This window comes from Canis aureus, chromosome 1 (genome assembly GCF_053574225.1).
Source record: "Canis aureus isolate CA01 chromosome 1, VMU_Caureus_v.1.0, whole genome shotgun sequence".
In the NCBI taxonomy this organism is placed as follows: Eukaryota; Metazoa; Chordata; class Mammalia; order Carnivora; family Canidae; genus Canis; species Canis aureus.
In genome coordinates, this window is record NC_135611.1 from 6,883,726 (window position 1) to 6,903,359 (window position 19,634).

The 19,634-nt window shown below is 36.6% G+C and overlaps 1 long non-coding RNA gene across 1 annotated transcript; it reads left to right on the forward strand.

The window, feature by feature from the left end:
* Window positions 1–5,590: 5,590 nt before the first annotated feature.
* Window positions 5,591–16,929, forward strand: LOC144323254 (uncharacterized). Its single transcript, XR_013388686.1, has 3 exons — window positions 5,591–5,714; window positions 6,056–6,201; window positions 16,809–16,929. It is a non-coding gene; the product is annotated as an uncharacterized LOC144323254 (long non-coding RNA).
* The last annotated feature ends 2,705 nt before the right edge of the window (window positions 16,930–19,634 follow it).

Below are 19,634 nucleotides of genomic sequence, written 5' to 3' on the forward strand. Positions count from 1 at the left end.
TAATAAGCAATTCCTGCATGTCTCATTCATAAATTTTATGCATCCTTTATCTTAGAAATATTTTTTGTAATAGGGCTATAATTTATAGTCTATAGAGTTTGTTTAAGAAATGGAGTTTCTGACTGTCTTTACAAAAGCTATTTAATAATCAAAACTTACTCTTGAAAAAGAAGCTATACTTTACTTCTCCCTTGAGAACCAATTTATCTGTTTACAAAGTCCTTTGAAGAAACTTATTTTGTTTTGCTTTTGATTTACTTGAGCCTTGTGTATTTTGATTGTCAACTGTTTTATTATTAGTATTATTAAAATCATGACCTTGTTATTGAAAACATGCATGTGTTTCCCTTTGTTTTTCTAAGGTTGTGCTTTCCTTAGCATCTTCTCTTAGAAAAATTCTGATATCTTAGCAATTCTTGCCCAATTTAAAGTTTATTTATAAATAATTAGTAAAATATAACTTCATAATTCCAAAGAAAGTCCAAAAGTCTTATTTAAGATTTGAAAATAAAATATCTTGAAAAATCAAAGACAACTTCCCCCAAATATTTTGCATGAGTGAGATAGAAACTGAAAAAAAAAATAATCTCAATTTCTTCAAAATTAAAAATAAATTCTACCAGCTATATAGAAGTGTAAGTTTCTGAAGAATTTTGTCATATTCAAAAAAATCTAAAGTTACACTGTCCACAGTGGTAGCAACTAACTATATATGACAATTTAAATTTAAATTCGAGGTCATTAAAACAAAATGAAATAAAATCATTTTGCCTCACTGGCTTCGAGTTCTCAACTAGTGGTGACATGATACATAGTCTGGTTGCAGAACAGTGCATCATCCCTGGAAGCTCTAGTGGACAATGATGATCTAGAATATAATTCGTTTGAATTTTTCCAAGAATAGCTATCAGAAGGCATCTAGATCATGGTTTCTTGAGTCATATTACATAATGCCATAATGTTGTTAACTTTTTAACAACAATTTATGTGGAACCTCAAAAGAAAAATTCATTAGAACCTTCTGAAAGCACTCAGCATATATTTTCAAGAAATAGGTAAATTTTATGTCTTAAAGTTTAAGATTCTGTTTATTCCAGTGAATAGCAGTGCAATGTGTAAATTTATCAATCGTTCAGTTTTGCCACTTTGTAGGGTATATATGAATCTCTATAATGGCTTCAAGAATTAAGGTGTCTCAGGATGATGTGCAGTAGCCTCTCAGAACCTCTTGGCCAATAGAGCTTCTGTGGTTTAATGAAATAGAAATGATGGCAGTTTTCATTCACAGATCTGATTCATGCTTACCCATATTGTATAACTAAACTTAAGATGTAGAGGAAAATCCCTATATAATGACAGCTACCAGATTTAAATAACTTTGAAAGATGAAACAGAAAGCCATTTCATGGTTTGCACATGACAGGGACTGGAAGAGGAATAAAAGGACTGATGAGTACCTTCATGCTGTAGAGCAAAGTTGGAAATGAAAATGAGTTTATGATTGTCTGCATTTATTGCATTGTCAAAAGAAATTGAATGAAATTCAGTGTAGGTGATTGGAGGATCACTGCAGTGTGAGAAGATGAGGGAGAAGAATGTTGCAGGTGGAGGGAAGAGCCAGTGCAAAGACCTTAAGGCAGAGATGAGTTTGGTCTGATGAAGAAGCAAGAGCGTATCCAAATGAGTGGAGCGCAATGAGTTGGGGAAGAATGGTATGAACAAAGGAGTGGGAATAGACATAGAAACAGTTCCTGGTGTTGACAGATTATAGAGAAATAGTGTTGTAATTCATGAGCCAGCCAATGAATACAAGGCTTCCTCATCTCTAACTAGGTGCTTTCTATCACCTACCTCTCTGTACTATATCATATGATGTGTATGTCAAAGTGAGTCTATCATAACTGTCTATATCTATTATCTATCTATATCCTGAACCTCCTAAAATTCTAGGTATGGAGCATCTAACAACCTAATTAGCAATAGCAGATAAACTTTTAGTAGACATCTCAAATCTTTAATGAACAACCAGATTGTCTCTTATCCCCCCTGCCTAATAATCTCCTCTTCACCATACCTCAATAAAATACTTGTGTCTAACTCCATGCATTACTCATGATTTCTCTCAAACACTTGCATTTAATTCATTAGCAAGTCGTGTCAAATCTATGATGAAGATATATTTTAAATTTATTGGCTTTTGCTATTTCTCCTCATGATGCCCTAGGCCAAGCCACCTCGATTCTTGTTAGTAGAACTATACTCGTGCCCATAGCCCCATCCAGTCCAACAAGCTTCTCTGGCCTTGTGATGTCCTGTAACAGACTTCTGTCTGAATCCCTACGTACACCATTCCACCACAGTAGCCTCCATAATTAAACTTCACTCTGCCATTCTCCTGTATTTGGGCTGAGGAGTTCAGCAAATCACTGGAACAGGTCATAACTTTTCAGCTGTCTATCCAAGATGATGGAGTAATTCCCAAGTGTGGTACAAAACTCAACCCTGCTGTGCCAAAGAAAAGTGTCAGGAGAGAAGAGTCACATCTGCAATCACAGTCAGCTATGTGATTCCAGATGTGCACTCTCACTAGGAGAAAGGACTGAGTGAAAGCCACACTGGATAGGACACCTGTATGCTCTTCCTTCCATTCATGGAGCTTAGAGAGGGCCTTCGGCAGAAATGGTACAAGGTCATCATTTAGCCTGGTGGCTTATCAGCAGGCATTGCACATCTGAATCACCCATGGAATTCATCCCTCATACAAGGTCTCTCCAGAAATTCTGACCTAGTGCCTTTGTGTGGGTGTAAATGTTCAGGATTTTAAAATGTCGCACTGCCAGTAATTATGATGTTCTCATTGCTGGGAATTACTAAGAAATGATCTTTTTAATTATATCATCAGGTATAAATGTCTTACATTCCCATTTAACTTGCATTATTACCTGTATGATATTGGATGGTAGATTCTCTCCTTTGCATAACCTAATTATAATTGGCTAAAAATGAGCTGTCTAAACATTTTTATCAGCTGTACTTTCTGTTCTTCCCCTAAAGAGATAAAGTCAAAGTCCGACATCTGAGGTCACTTAAGCTTTCAGTGCGAGGCTGAGAATCCCAAATACAGAGTGGATAAAGATCTAGTTACAGTTCTTCCTGCCCAAAACATCATTCAGTTAACAGGCAATAATCAATTAAAAAAATTTTGGCAGTTAACTTTTTTAACCTGATCAAACTCTTCATCGAATTTAGATATTGGCATTTGGGCATCCCAAAGACTCCCTCCACTCAGCATAAAAGAAACGTAAGAAGTTAAAAAGTCAAGACTTTGGTGTGGGGAATCTACATTATATGTAGGCAGCCTCTTTGGTACGCCCAAAGATCCTGCCTCTGAGGCTCATAAACCTTAGTAATCCTTTCTGTGGAATGTAGGTGGGTTTCGCTATTGGCTTCTTACTAATAGAATGTGGCAGAAGTGATGGGATGTGACTTCTGAGAATAGGTTATACAAAGACAGGTTTCTAAGCTTAAATGCTAAGAAATTGGTGGCTTCCATTGGTATTTTCCCTCTCCTCTCTCAATCTTTTATATTGCTCACTCCTGGGGAGGGCATCTGCTCTGGTGTGAAGAAGCCCTGTAGAGAGGCCCATGTGTAGGGGACTAGGCCTGCCAACAAACCAAGAGAAAGAGCTTAGAAGTGGGTCACCTTCCCGCCAGTCAAGACTTCACATAAAACTACAGCCCCAGTCAATAGTTTGCAGTCTCATGAGGCACCTTTCTCCAGAGGTACTTAGCTAAGCTGCACTCAGATTCCTCTACATGAAGCCATGAGATAATGAGTATTGGCTACTTTAAACTGCTAAGTGTTGGGGTAACTTTCAGTTGTCTAGTAATATCAGACAATGGACGACTAATATTCAGTCTATCAAATTAGCATTACATATTATGTACTGCTTCCTGGAAATAATCTTCTGTTTTTAAAACTCTGTCAATAGTTTTTAAATATTATGCACTGACAAAGAGCAAATTTTGATTCAGTGAAATAAATAGTGCTGACATTTACACAGATCAAACAAGATGGTATACATATGCACTTCTTTTTTTAGGCTGTTCATGGGAGAGATTTTTGCGAAAGCGTTGTATGTGCAATTCAAATTAGGGATACATCCAAAATTTCTCATACAGATAACGATTTTTAAAAAAAAAATTGTGTTTCTCTTTCCATCTAATATCTTTCTATTGCATGTATATATCTACTTATACACTCATTCATTCCTTTATCAATGTATTCACACTTTATGTGAAAACAGCAGGTTTTTTACTAGTCCCTTATCTCTGTAGCCACAGCAACAATCACAAGTCAGATTCTAAGAACTCAACAAGAATGTTCACTTAGTCACTGATTATGGATGTTATTCCTTATGCCTGAGGCAGTGGGTCAAGAGGTTTCAGGCTATCAGCACTGTTTAACAGGAAGATTTGTGATGTACACCTAGTGTCTAGTTTGAGGTCTGCACAATGGCTGGTCATGTAGCTTCATGAATAGGCCCAGTTAAGAGACCCTTGAAATTCACTCAATGCCCTACTATGAAATTTTCTGTGGCTGATAAGACTTCTTAAGCTTGGAGTTGGCCATCTAAGTTACAAGATATTTTATCTTCAGTAGCATTGCAATTGCTTTGCTTCTAGGACTGTTTAGACCAAACTTTGCTTAAAAGGCATTCACGTACACATTAGTATGGTTATAATTTATTTATTTTTTAATTTAAACTGAATTAGCCAACATGTAGTACATCATTAGTTTCAGATGTAGAGTTCATCAGTTGGCATATGACACCCAGTGCTTATCACATCACGTGCTTTCCTTAATGCCCATCACCTGGTTATCCCATTCCCCCACCCATATCCCCTCCAGCAACCCTCAGTTTGTTTCCTAGAGTTAAAAGTCTCTCATGGTTTGTAGTCAATCACAGAAAGACAATCATCTGCAATTATCATATGTGGAATATAATAAACAGTGCAGAAGATCATAGAGGAAGGAGGGAAAACTGAATGGAAAATAATCAAAGAGGGAGACAAATCATGAAGATGGTTATAATTTTTAAAAAGTGAAAATGTTGGCAAGGATATAGAGAAATTGAAATCCTTGTGCACTGCAGGTGGGCCTGTAAAATGGTACGGCAAGCGTGGAAAACAGTATGGCAATTCTTCAAAAACTTAAACATGGAATTATCATATAATCCAGCCATCTTACTTCAAAGTATATACCAAAAGAATTGAAGTCAGGAAGTCCAGCAGATGTATGCTCATGTTTATAGAAGCATTTATTCAAAATAATAAAGTTAGAGGAAACCAAGTGTACACATACAAAATGTGATATATATATATATATAATGATATCATGATATATATATATATATATATTCCATTATAGTATTCAGCATAAAAAGGAAGGGAATTCTGACACATACTTCAAAATGGAAGATTTTGAGGACATTATGTTAAGTACAATAAGCCAATCACAAAAAGACTAATGCTGTATGATTCTACTTACATGGGGTTCTTAGAATCGTCAAATTCATAGAGACAGATAGTAGGATTGTGGTTGCCAGAGGATGGGGAGAAGGGATTGGTGAGTTATTATTTAATGGGCACAGAGTTCGTTAAGGAAGATGAAAAATTTTGGATATAGATGGTGATGATGTTGGCACGACAGTGTAAGTACATTTATTGCCACTGAATTATACACTTAAAAATGGTTAAAAAGATATATTTTATTCTATGTATATTTTACAACAATAAAATATTTTTGAAAGGTAATTTTATTTTATCCTTAAAATATCTGCCTGTAACTACAATAATATCCCTACCTATCCTATCAAATATATACATTTTTTCAAAAATATATTTTATAAACTCAAAAGTAGTATGCTAATAGGTCAAAAGAATACGAAGATTCATTGTTTAGGTTGTCACCTTCAGTAGCTCTTTGATTTTTTAATTGACTGCACTGCATTCATAATTGATATTCCAGAGACTCACATTCTTGTTGCTACAGGCTCCAAATTGGAGGAGAAGGAGGAGTAGCTCCCAGCTGTCTGGATGCCTAATGTAATCAGAAGCAAACATCAGTATGCAGAGATGTATGATTGAAAAAATGCTCACTTACTGCATTTCTGAGAGAGGCACAAATGTGGAAAATAGGTATTCACTGGTTGAGACTTCTGTAATGCTATCAAAAAGATAAATGTCAAGTCCTCCTCTAATTATTCATACTAGTATACAACCTGAAGACAAAACATGACGATCAGGGTAATAAGTTCTCAAAGTTTCTGAGTCTCAGAAACAAGATCTGAATGAATATGTAAGGATTGCATTTTTGAAGACTTGACAAAAACCACTCGACCTTCACTTACCTTGAATGCATATGGTCAGGCATCATGAAGAGTGTAATTGCAATGACTGATTGGATTATCTTACTTCTTTTAAATATTTTTTCTGCTATTCAATTTTTTAATTAAACAATAGAATATCTGGCTATACTTAGCCATCTGTGGCATTTGCTGCTTCCCTCATTCACAACCAAATGCTTTCAAAGTTATGTTAAGGTGTCTCCAAAATTGTTTTTTAATGAATCCTTCTCTCTCTGTTACAAATCCTTTTAGTTAAGACCATTATAATCCTTTACCTAATCTCTAATACAGAGAGGCAATTGTTATTTTTAATTCCTGATAAATATCACCTGATTTCCTCATTGCAACTAAAGTTGTCATTTTAAGAAGGGAGATCTTAATCAGTCTTAGTGAAACCCTTCCGTAACTCTCCAAAACCACTAGACAAAACCAAAACACTTTGACTTGTTGAATATATGCCTACTTATGGTCTCACTTATTGACACTTTGTTAATTTTACCCTAGATTCTGGCCATGTTAAACTACTTGAACTTCTCTGAGATTATCATTATATCATTATGATTTTGACTTGCTGTTCCTTCAACCTTTATTCCTTATCTGCTTGGAAACTTTCTTTTCAAGTATTTGCTTCTGTAATACTAAAATGAAGTCTTGCCTGACTCCTGTCCTATTCCTTTCCCTTTTAACACAAGCCACAGTGTGTTATACTCAAGTGGGGGCACTTCTCTTAATAGCCATCACAATACAGTCCAAGCATGGGAATGTAGCTTGCCTTCATCATTAGACTATGATCCTCTGGAATGTGCCTGTTTGTATTTGTATCCCAGTGTTTCATTCATGATGGAGTAGAATTATCGGGATTGCACAGTTGCATATAATCCATCATCACTCAGTAGATTCAACGTACAGAAATATTTGGAGAAATCCCAAAATGCCAGCATAAGAATGTGCAATCATTGTCTTTAATCACTGCTCTTCCTAGCTTCCTAAAGTAAAATTAAACCTATTCATTGTTTCATTCATTCAGCAAATATTTACTCACATATTACTATGTTTTAAGCATATTTGACAACACTGGGATGACTAGGATGACAATACCTCCAGCGGCACAGAGGTAATCCATGCCCTCACTCAGGTTACATTCCAGGAGGGAAGATACAAATGCTCAAATCAATATATATAACATGATGGCATAATAAAAAGTGCTAGGAAGCACAGGAATTGAATGATAAAGCCTGTAGGAGTGAAGAAATAGGTATATTTAAATACTCATAAGTGCAACTGTCAATAGGTGACATTTGAGAAAAGACTTGGATGGAGCAAGAGAGAAAGTTGTGAGAATCTGTGGAAAGAGCATCCCTAGCAAGGCAGAAAGAGCAAGTGCAGAGACCCCGATGTGGTGACTTGAAGTGGGTTCCCTAGAAGTAAAGCCCGAGATGAGAATTCTTATTCCACTGAGACAAAAGGGAAGTGAGGGAAGCAAGTCGAGGATGTAGAAGCAGCTGCGGGAAAATGTGATGATAGCCAGAAAGTAGCTTCAGTCCAATTCCATGAGTAAACTCGGTATAATCACTATGCTATGCATTAGATTTCCTGAACTTAATCATGTTGCATAACTCTACCCTTTGACCAACATCACATTTTTCCTTACTGTTCAGCGGTTCTAGTTTTCATTTCCTGAGGAACCTGTATATTGGTTTCCATAAAGACTACATCAGTTACATTCCCACCAACAGGGCACAAGTGTTCCCTTTTCTCCACACCCTAGTCAATACTTGCTATCTCTTGTCTTTTTGCAGCTAGCCACTGTAACAGGTGTGAGGTGAGATCTTATTGTGGTTTTGATTAGCATTTCCCTGATGATGAGTGAGGCTGGGCACTTTTTTATATATCTGTGGGCCATTTGTATGTCCCACCCACACATTTTTGAGAATTGTCTGAGTCCTTTGCCCATTTAAAAAAATTGAGTCGTGTGGTTCTTGCTATCAAGTCGTTTGGGTTCCTTATATATTTTAGATGTTAACCCCTTATCAGATATGCAGTTTGCAAATATTTTCCCTCATTCTATAGGTTGTCTCTTCAGTACAAAAGCTCTTTAGTTTGTTATGGCCCCATTTTGTCTACTTTTGCTTTTGTTGGCTGCAAACCAGTCTGAGAATTGAGTGTTAATTATGAGGGGGGAAAAGGTGTCAAGAATTTAGGCTTGATCATCTGGTGATGTGATCTATTCAGACGAGGAAAATGGGGGTTGGGGGAGCATGTTGATGACAGTGAATTAAGAGTTCAGTTTTGTGCATCTTAATTTTAAGCTACTTACTAGAATTCTAAGGTGAGAATCTCAGCAGGCAATCAGACACAGGAGTCTGAAACTCAGAGAAGTGGAAGCTAGAGACAGGAATGTGACAATCACTAGCATTTAAATGATGGATGTGGATGACATCGCCTATGGAGCAAGAAATCATTTTAAAAGAGAAGGACCCAAGAAGTACATTCTGGGGGGTGCCAAATTTTGGAGTTTCTGGAAGGGAATAGAGAGTCAGTCAAAGGACTTAAAATGAGACACCAGTAGTTTCTGTGGAAAATCGGCAGTATGGTATTCTAGAAACCAGCGGGAAGGAAAAACTAATAGTGGCCAATGGGGCTGGCTGAGAACCAAAGGGAAAGAGTAAAGATAGAGAAATGGATTTATCAAAAATGGTCATCATTTGTGACTTCAGTAAGTTTCAGTAGAATGTGTTTTTATCACACATTGGAAGAAACATCTAGTCTCAGTGAAATGAAAAAATGGGCCACAGTGAGTGAGGCCTCAGTGAGTAGAGAAATTCTCAGGGATTTTACAGTGGAAGGGAGTGGAGAAACGTGACTGTGGCTGAAGATTTTGGGTCTTTTGTTTATTTTACCCAAATTGTGAGGTATTAGGATATTGTGTTTTGAATAATCTATTTTTTTAAAAGGAAATATATTGATGACAGGTGAGAAAGAAGCTGTCTATCATCAGGAGCAAAATGTAGATTTCTGGTCCAGACAAAATGATGCAGACTGACCTCTCCCTCCTCCTTCCCTTGAAGACAACTGCGCATCCTGAAATAATGCTGGAGGTGAGCAACTGGTGGGAGGAAGATGGCATGAGCTGACAAGATAGGATGATGGCAAGGAAATGGGATACTCAAAATTAAAACATCAGATATATATGGTCATTGGTAACAATTCAAGTTTTGCCTGAATAAGGAGGCATTGGAGAGCAGAAAAGATAGTTGAAAGGAGTAGGGAAAAGAACTACAAGGGCGGGATAGTCAATCGATGATAATTCATATGGCTATGGAAATGATTATACAAGCAAACAGTACACATAATTAGGGCCCAGATGATTTCGTAGCAAAATCATTATTATGCTCTGGACGAGTCATCTTCATTTCTGTTCTCTGAATAATGAACATCACCATGAGGTCATACCTATTCTGGTAACAGAACTAATATCATAGCTGAGGTTTCTAGTTTTGCTGAATGCAGACCTGATGTGTAATTCTGAAATGGATCCAATTAACAGTTTCCTCTGACGGAAAAAATGTAATGATTTAATTATTCTTTAATACAGGAAAACTAATGTTTAATTCAGAAATTCAGACTTTTGATCATGCTTTTGCAATTCACAAAGTCTGAAAAATGGATGGGCATCATGCTTGTCTTCTCTATTTGCCTATCTGCTGTTGCAAAATATAAATGTTAGCACATTGTCATGTCAAGTGCTTAAACAGAAATTAGAGATGCACATTTGGGACACACAGTTCTAACGTGATAATGAACTCAAACGATTTGAGAATATTTACATTTATTACCCGGGCTGACCATATCTTGGCATTTCTCTAGCCTCTGTTTTGTTCTCTACATCATCTGCTGCTGCGCTATTTCTCTGCTCTTTATAATTTAAACAACTCAAATTACCTGCTTTGCCCTGTACTGCATATTCCTTGTCATGTTCTCTTGCCTTCGCACATGCTTCACATTTTCTGGAATGGGATCATTTTCCTTGTCTCTCTGGATAATTCATCCCTCCAGACACAGCAGCACATGAGGCCTTCTCAAAGAAGTAGAACACCCCCTGCGTTTCATTTCCTGGTCCACACCATAGCAGGAGTTATTTTTTGTTAGTGCTTTTTTTTTTCCTTATTAGAATTTGACATCTTGAAGGCACAGATTATGGTTTATTTATATTTTGTCCATAGGAAACTAATACAGTGCCTTATACATAGTCTGGGAATCAATGAATGAATGAATGAATAAACGTGTGAATGAGTAGTACTATTCTTTACCGGAATAATTTCTCATACTAAAGTCATTCCGTGCAAACATTTGAACCGAAGTTGGCGGGCATTTGGAATTTATAATGACAAGATTAAGAACAGGATTTTTAAAAGTGAGTAATAAAATACGAGTATACGGAAAGGCTAAAAATAAGACCACAGTACCATGGTTGATGAATAATTCTACTTTTTAAGAGTAGACCCTTTATATTTTAAGAAATGGGGGGTCTATCCTTAAATTGCACCTTTTTTTCTAGTGGCCTTCTTTATGATAACTAATTGGTGAAATAGGAGTAGAATCTGTCAAGGCACAATGCTATAATTAATTGTAGGATATCACAAATTGTAAGATATTTTATTTCAATATCTGGTTTGAGAAAACATTACAGTAGGATACTCTGGCATTCACCAGGTACAGTTTTTGATTTTTAATACTGTCTGCTTCACAAATAGTATTTAATCTGCCCCCCCCCCCCCCGGGACAATTTATTGAAAAAAAGATGAAATTCCAAACCCCTGATTTAAATTTTGCATGCTTTTTACCTACTGATAATCTTGGCCCTATTGTTTAGTTGTTCTCCCTCTAGGTTTCAAATACTTGTAATTGTCTCAGTATGGTACCTTTATTTTTTAATTTATTTTATTTTTTTTTAGCATGGTACCTTTCTAATGATGCACCTGTAATCAGTTTCCTTCTCTGTCTCACTTCTCCATCCCCTTCTTAGTGCTTCCTGAGATCACACTCTAAGTAAATCACTTGCATGTAGCCTTTTTTCAGAGCCTACTTTTGGGGAAGCCCAACCCAAGAAAAGCTAGCATGGCCGGAGATGGGGACAATTGAAGTGAGTTTTGTAGACATGAGCAAAACCTCTTCAGGTCATTGAAAACATGGCTACTTGAAGAAGAATCATACTGCAAAGCAGACTAAACATGTCACAGTCAGCATTCTGTAATTTGTTCATGAAAAGCAAGTTTCCAGTTGTGTAATATAAAGCTGTAGGTATTTACATGAAATAGAAAACAAAGCCCTTTGTACATACTTATAAAGGGATGGGTTTTAACTCATATGGAATAGAAAATTATGTAAAATAATGTAATGAAGCAGCATGATCATATTCATATTTGTGTGGGTAGATGCATGGAGAGATGCTATGGGACTATTTACATAATTCATCCACAAGAGGATGAGAATTGATTTCAGCAGTCCCAAAAGATGGGCAGAGAGATCGAAGGAAGTTTTGGAATTTATAATCAATAAGACTTTTTTAAAAATTGGATATCATGGATAGATATTATTATTTTTTTAAGATTTTATTTATTTTTTAGAGCAGGGAAGAAGGAGGAGGAGAGGGAGATGGTGAGAATCTCAGGTGGACTCCACACTGAGTGGGAAACCCCTCAGGGTCTTGAGATCATGACCTGATCTGAAGTCAAGAGTGAGCTGCTGAACTGCCTTAGCCCCCCAGGGGCTCCATGGTAGATGGATATTCTCACATTTTCCTGCTTGATTGAATAGAAGTAATACTTAGAGAACTTTAATAAAATATTGCTTATAGGAAGAGAAGTCATCTGGAAAATAAAATGGGGTATGAGGAATAATAGAGATCAGTACAGGGTTGGCCACATTTGAGTTTGAGCTCTTTATCTCTTATCTTGTAGATGTTTAAAAGAAACTCTTTTTGGATCTCAGTGAGTAAATCTTTATGATGGCTTAATGTATTAATGGAAATATTTGGAAAAGTATGATAGTTTTGTCTTTGTTTGTAGATGTAGGAAAAGGCCAAGAGGAGTTAACCTTCTCAGTACACGGAACTGTGGGACCACTCATTCTACATCTAAGAATAGTAAATGTTAGTTGCAAAAACCCCTCAATTTTTCACTGAGAGTGGCTGTAGTACTATATTCTCTGGTGCCTAGATGTTCAATGCTGCTACTTCTAGGCCAACATCCTTGCTTCACAAAACTGCTCTATACTTACCTGCCCTATCTGACTGACTGTGGCAAATCCCATTTAAGTGATTCAAGGGGAGAAGGTGAGCTCTGCTGTGAATGAAAGAAAAAATAAAAAGTAAAAAATAATTAAAACCCACTGTCCTTTAGCATGCTGCTATTCAGGAAAGCATGGATTGAACTGTGGGAAGTAGAGTTATTTAAAGGACAATTTTGGGAGAATGGTCTCATAGTGATAATGAAGTTATTTGTGGGAAAATTTATTTTATGATGGAGATATTTGACAATTGATCATTCATCAACACAGATAAAAACATGCATTTATGAAATGTTCCCCTTCTTCCCCCATTTAATTACTGTGTATGTGCCTGTGCATCTATATAATTGTATGCATATATATGTATAAAAATCTGAAGAGAGAAAGGGTATGCTAAGAACATAGAACCAAATAATAAGATATTAATAGGCCAACTGCATTAATCAACAGAACTAAATCTGTCTGTGCCTCAGTAATAATTAACAATGTTCATTTAAATGATTAAACTACCAAGGTTGTTTAGGATAGTAGCGAAGAGTGGATATTGTTTTAGTTGTTTCTTCTCAAGTAATCTTGTTGTGATTTTTCACAAATATTAAATGATTCTGTAATTCTGGAGATAGATAGGAGGACTTCATTTTTCATAGGAAATAGAACGATCATTCAAATTGGATACTACAGCACTTTATTGCAACCCTTGATTATCTTTCAACTCATTAAAAAGCTGTTGAAAAATAATTTATTATTTAGTTGCTAACAGATAATAAAAAATTCATTTTTGCTAATGGCACAATCAGATTATATTTTATTGTGCAATTTTTATTGGTCTTGATAGGACAGTAGATTAATTACATATATATTTCACTAGCTCAGAAACATGGACATTGTATTTGCTGAAACACGACTTAACTTAGATTAAATAGATTTTGCTGTATTTCAATTAAAGGATTCCTGAAGCTGAAAAGTAGATGAGCAACTCTAGTACTTTATAATTCCTCTTGAGTATTGTATTCACCTATGCAATTCGTATAGAAAATATAACTATGCTATTCTTAACATACAATGGAACTGAGATATTCTAATATTTACAGTAGTCGATGAACTAGAGACAACCTGCAAAAGAAGAAGAAGAAGAAGAAGAAGAAGAAGAAGAAGAAGAAGAAGAAGACAAAAAAACATCACCACCACCACAAAAACAGGCTATTGATGGCTTTCATATAATTAAGCAGAACCTTTGAAGGGTTGGCCCTCAGGGGACTGGAGGACAAGCAAAGAAACAGAGGCCCTACTAGTATTTTCTGAGATTAATTTTCCTGGAATCCCCCACTTATTATCCATGCCATTTCTCCAGTGCACTCAGGAAAAGCACTGCTACTGAAATGTTCCAGCAAAGTCTGGACACACTTATGCATCCTTTAATTTCCTTCGCATCAGGGAGACCAAGCTGGAACATGTAAAGACATATTTACTCAAAAAAAAAAAAAAAAGAATATAATTGTGATTAGCAAGTACTTATATATTTTACTAGAATGTCTCTTTTCCTGTATCTCAGATGTCTTCTGGGTAGCTGAAATCACTCATGGTGAGGGAAAATAATCACCCCAAAGATATCTGCATCCTAATCCCTGGTATTACTCCTATGAATATGTGTTACACAGATTGAGTTGTGTTCTCCCAAAACATGTTGACACTGGATGCCACCAGGAGCTGAAGAGAGACATGAAATGGAGTCCCTCACAGCCCTGTTGACTATTCACCTTGGACTTCTAGCTTCTAAAACTGAAACAAAAACTTGCTATTGACTAACCTACCAAGTTTGTGGTACCTTGGCATGGTAATCCCAATAAATGAATACATTTCTGTCATATAACAAAGAAAATCAATTGCAGTTACTGTTACAGTGAAGTTTATTCATAAGCTCACCTTCAAACAGGGAGACTACCTGGATATTTGGATAGGCCAACTTAATCAGGTGAGTTATTAAACATGGAAGAAGGCATTGGAAGAGCAGGTCAGTAGGGTGCAGCATGAGCAGGACAGGGCCCTCCATTTCTAGCCACCAAACAAGGAATTGTGCAGCTTCCAAGAGCTAGGAAAGGGGAGGTAGCAGATAAAAGGCTGAGCATCCAGAAACAAACGTGGTCCTGCTGACATCTTCATGGAAACTACTGTGGCTAGAGTCAGGCTTCTGACCTTTTTTAAGGTAATAAATGTGTTCTGTTTTAAATGAGTGATTCCGTGGTAATTTGTTATATCAGTCATAGAAACCTAATATCCCTCTGTAGCCTACGGCTGCAGGAAAGTCACAGTGAGGTTCAGGGTGAGCAGTAGCATATACAAAGTCCTTTGTTTTAGGTTTTTTTTTTTTCTTTTTTTTTTTTTTTTTTTTTTTTTTTTCTGTGATGATGCTGCACAAGTCTCTATGTCTTATAAATAAATTTTCTTTTCCTTAGTTCTGTGAATTGGCTGGGGTAGATCTGCTTCAGGCTGTGGGTCTGCTTCAGACTTACTCACACTTATTTATAGGATTTATCTTCCTTGAATCCAGACTGAAAGAGTATTAGTCACTTAGGGGAAGGTCTTCTCATGGTCAACTGCAGGAGTGTGGAGAGAGAGGCAGAAACATGTGCCTCTTCCAGTCTTAGTTTGGAACTGGCAATTGTAACCTCATCCCACATCCACTGAGCAAAGTAAGAGCGTGGCCAGGCCTAACATCAGCGGGGGAGGAACATGAGCCATGGCAAAGGCGGGAAGAAAGGAAAGGATTATGGACAAATAGTAGGATCTACAATACTCAGTTTCCTCTCTGAAACAGGCCTTTTGCTCAGAAATGCACTCTGAAGATTTGCTTTGGAAGAAAAACATCACCAACCCGCAATTATGACATGGCATATTGGATGAGGGGGGAACCAGGATGTGGGGGTTAGTCAAGAATGGTGCCACAGACTGAATTCTGTCCTCTTAAAATTCAAATGGTGAAGCCTAATCCCAAATATGGATGTAGTTGGAGATGGAGCTTTTAAGAAGAGAACGAAGATTAAATGGCATCATAAGGATGAGGATCTGTGTTCTCACCAGAAGAGAGGGAGCCACCAGAGGCGCACACACACACAGAGGAAAGGACACGGCCAGAGGCAAGTGAAGGGGAGAGACTTCAGGAGAGTCCAAACCTGATGACATGAGACTTTCCAGCCTCCAGAACTGTGAGAAAATCATCTCCTGTGTTTAAACTCCCCAGCCTGTGGCATCGCATTATGGCAGCCCAGGAGGGCATACAAATGGACTCTATTGTCTGCAAAGAATATAAAAATAAGGGATACCTGGGAGGCTCAGTGATTGAGCATCTACCTTCAGCTCAGGTTGTGATCCTGGGGTCCTAGGATCAAGTGCTGCATCGGGCTCCCTGCAGGTAGCCTGCTTCTCCCTCTGCCTATGTCTCTGCCTCTTTTTGTGTGCCTCATTGATAAATAAATAAAATATTTTTATAAAAATTATATTGAGATCAATAAACATCAGTGTGCTTTTTTAAAAAAATCAACACTGTGGGCCAGCAATTAGATAAATAGTGAAAAAGCTGATCCTTCTGACAGCATGGGCCTCTCCCATTCTGTGATACAACACTAGTCATGCAGACTGAAGATATGACTTCTCCATTTCAATCCTGATGGATGTGAAATTTGCCCAATATTGATTCAAGATTTGTACAAAGCATCATCCTACTTTGATTTTTGGCTCAGAGTACAATTTTCCAAATAAAAATGGAGCTGTTTCACTCAACACTGAATGACACAGCATAATTACTTGGAAACAAAAGAGAAATGAATTAGGCAAAACAGCAATATCATTAACATCTTCAAATAAAAATAGATTTTGCTTAAAAAATTTATACCATGTACACATATAATTTAATGTGTCTGTGTAAAGTTTTTCCAATAACGTACTGTCAAATATTTTTTAAAAGTCCATTTTCAAATATTATAGATGAAATAACTTATGGCTGCCATTCTTAACATTTTGATAAGACTCAAACATTACATATGTTCTTATTATTCAGCAATGCCATTTCCTTTCATTAATTCACTTTGTATTTCTTTTTATCTCTCTCAACAGTGATGACAATTTGTTCATTTTTCATCGCGCTAATCTTCCTTCTCAGCCACAGATAAAACAGTTGATGGGTGATTGTTTAAAGAACTACTCATTCATCACCACTCTCTTACTTTCTTTTCCCCCTAGCTTGGAAATAAAAATATTCCATAATTAATTCCTTCAGCGTATTATTTTCCACAATTGTTTTGTCACATCACTTGTTTATAACATTCATATGCATTCCATATGGTAAGTATTCCAGATATAATTTTTTCATGTAATTTTTTGCCAGAACATACAATATATCCAAAGCTACAATTAATTATTCTCCCCCTTTTTCCACTTCAACATATTTCATTTCTTAGTTTCCATTATATTTAGAAAACTTTCTGAAGCTGAGATCCCCTTAATGGGCTACATTTTTCCATGGCATTTTATTAAACAATAGATAATATTATGTCTTAGTGGTGTTCTGAGCAGTGAAAGAAGAGAATGCCTCATCACACCGGAAATCATAAGAAATATTTGAGCCTCCTAAAAACAGATTGAAAAAAAGATAACGTAATTTTTAGACATTATCTAAAGCCAGATGATGTTATGAGAACAAAATAGCTTAGGAGGCAGAACATTTTTAAAAAATAATTCCATATAGCTGTTGGGACTTCCAGTTTTAGCTCCCACATGGGAAGAGCTTGGAAATATTGCTCCTTTTCTTACAATAGAGGAACCTGGAGAAGCTGAAAATCAATGAAACTTTTGGATCCATCAGAAAACTGACCTGTGGAGTCTATCATCATCCTGTTATCTGGTGAGACGTGTACATTCAAAGGGACGAAGCTGAGATTTGCTTACACTGCCAGCTGACACACTGAGTTCAGCATTATAAGACCAGAGGGTGAACCCACCAAAAATGCACTGGATTCCTGATCCATTGAAACTGTGTGATAATGAATCTGTTTTAGCCCACCCAATTTGTTGTAATTGTCACACAGCAGTAGAAAATGAATACGGAAATGTACAGACACTGTATTTCACTCCTTATACCATTTGCTAAACAAACTATACAATCTATATAAAAGAAAAATGTATTAAATGTACTCTAGCATGACAGAGATAGTTGTTACTCTAATTGCCACATTTTATGTAACCTTGTTTAATTAAAGTATAAAAATAAATCATTTGTGTTCTGATCTTGTCTTCTTATTTGATAAACATCATTGTACCTAAGAGCCCTTTGAAATCGAGCTAAGATAAAATGCTTCAATGTTACAGCTTTAAAAGAAAACACAAATTATTAAGAGGCATAACATGTCTTGGAAAGAAATGATTAGACCTCCATAATCATTACCTACACTCTGATTTTGGCATTATTTTGCCCAACAGAAAGAACCCATATTATGTACAAATAAGCATTGTAAATGGAAATTCCCCCCAAGCTTTTCACCATAGTGAAGAATAGTAAGAGAGTGATTCTCTCTAAGACGTAGATGTGGAAATGGGTGGTTTAGCATGAGGAAGGCAAAATGAATTGTGCTGATGTGGTTTGTTCAGCAAACAGTAGAATCCTAGTCACCAGAAAATAGGTATCTAATAAGATCCCCAATGAAAAAGGAGAATCCCATTTCTACAGACTTGCTGAGTGGCTTGCCAAGCATTAGTTATGTCCACTGAAAAGTATGTAGTGCACTGGATTCTTCAGAGCGCTCTGACCCCTTCACAAATGTTAAACATTGGATATAATGGCAGGTACTCCTCACTTAGCTGTGAAGATACATTTAGAACTCTAATCTTCATAGGAGTCTCATGTCTCCAAGTAGACTCTAGAAACAAAATGCAAACCTTTGGATAAATGCCACTTACTTTAGGAAACTTTCAATTATTAAAGGATTACAGTGGTAATAATAAAGCATTCTTTGAGAAAAGGTAGGAACCAAATACTAATAAACATTTGTGGAAAGAGTGTTTAAGTATGGGTGCAAGAGAGGAGAATACATACGTGATCAAGTGTAAGATGGGTAATTGTGGTTAGTGCAGTAACATTCATAAATTGTTTCTATTATGTCTATTATGTTGGGTCAAGATATGAGAAATAGTGAGAAGACACAGACTAGAGAAAGGTAGAGAAATGAGACAAGACTACTTCCATCACCAACCCAATGACTTGTGCATTGGCTATGCGAGGTCAGATAAGTGAAAAGCATCCCAAGGTCCTACACGATGGACTTGTGAGGCTTTAAAGTAAAAAGATACACTAAGCAGAGGGGAGAGTGAGCAAGGGACACCAGGAGAGCCTGAGCCTTCCACAGGCAACTCCCACTTCCTTTATCCATGGCGCAGGATATGCTTTGCCTTAGATCATGAACCATTAGTCTTGTGTGAGAGATGATAGTTTCAGGGAGCGTCTGGGCAAAAGTTTTAAGTGATTTTTTTTTTCAATCCACTAGTCACTTACTTAGCCCAGGCAAGATGTAGAGCTGATTAAGCCAAGCATAACTTCTTACTGTATACACCAGCAAATTCCTCACTTTTTGAAAGTTCATGCGATGTTGCTTCACTTTGATGAAAGACCTACATCAGGACCGGTTTCTGCTAATGGAAAGAAATCAGAAGAGGATTTTTAGTTTTAAGGAAAAAAGACCAAAAGCAAAATCAGCATTCAGCATTTCTTTTCCTTTTTTAAAAAAAATGTCACTAATAACAAATTTTATTGACTTTTACAAAGAATAGGAATGTGTTAAACATCTTATTTTCACTATTTCATTTAATCTTTAACTGTCTTTAAGCAGAGGTAACACTACTTTCTCCATTGTATGGAAAGTAACCGAGTCTTTGAGATTCTGAATAATT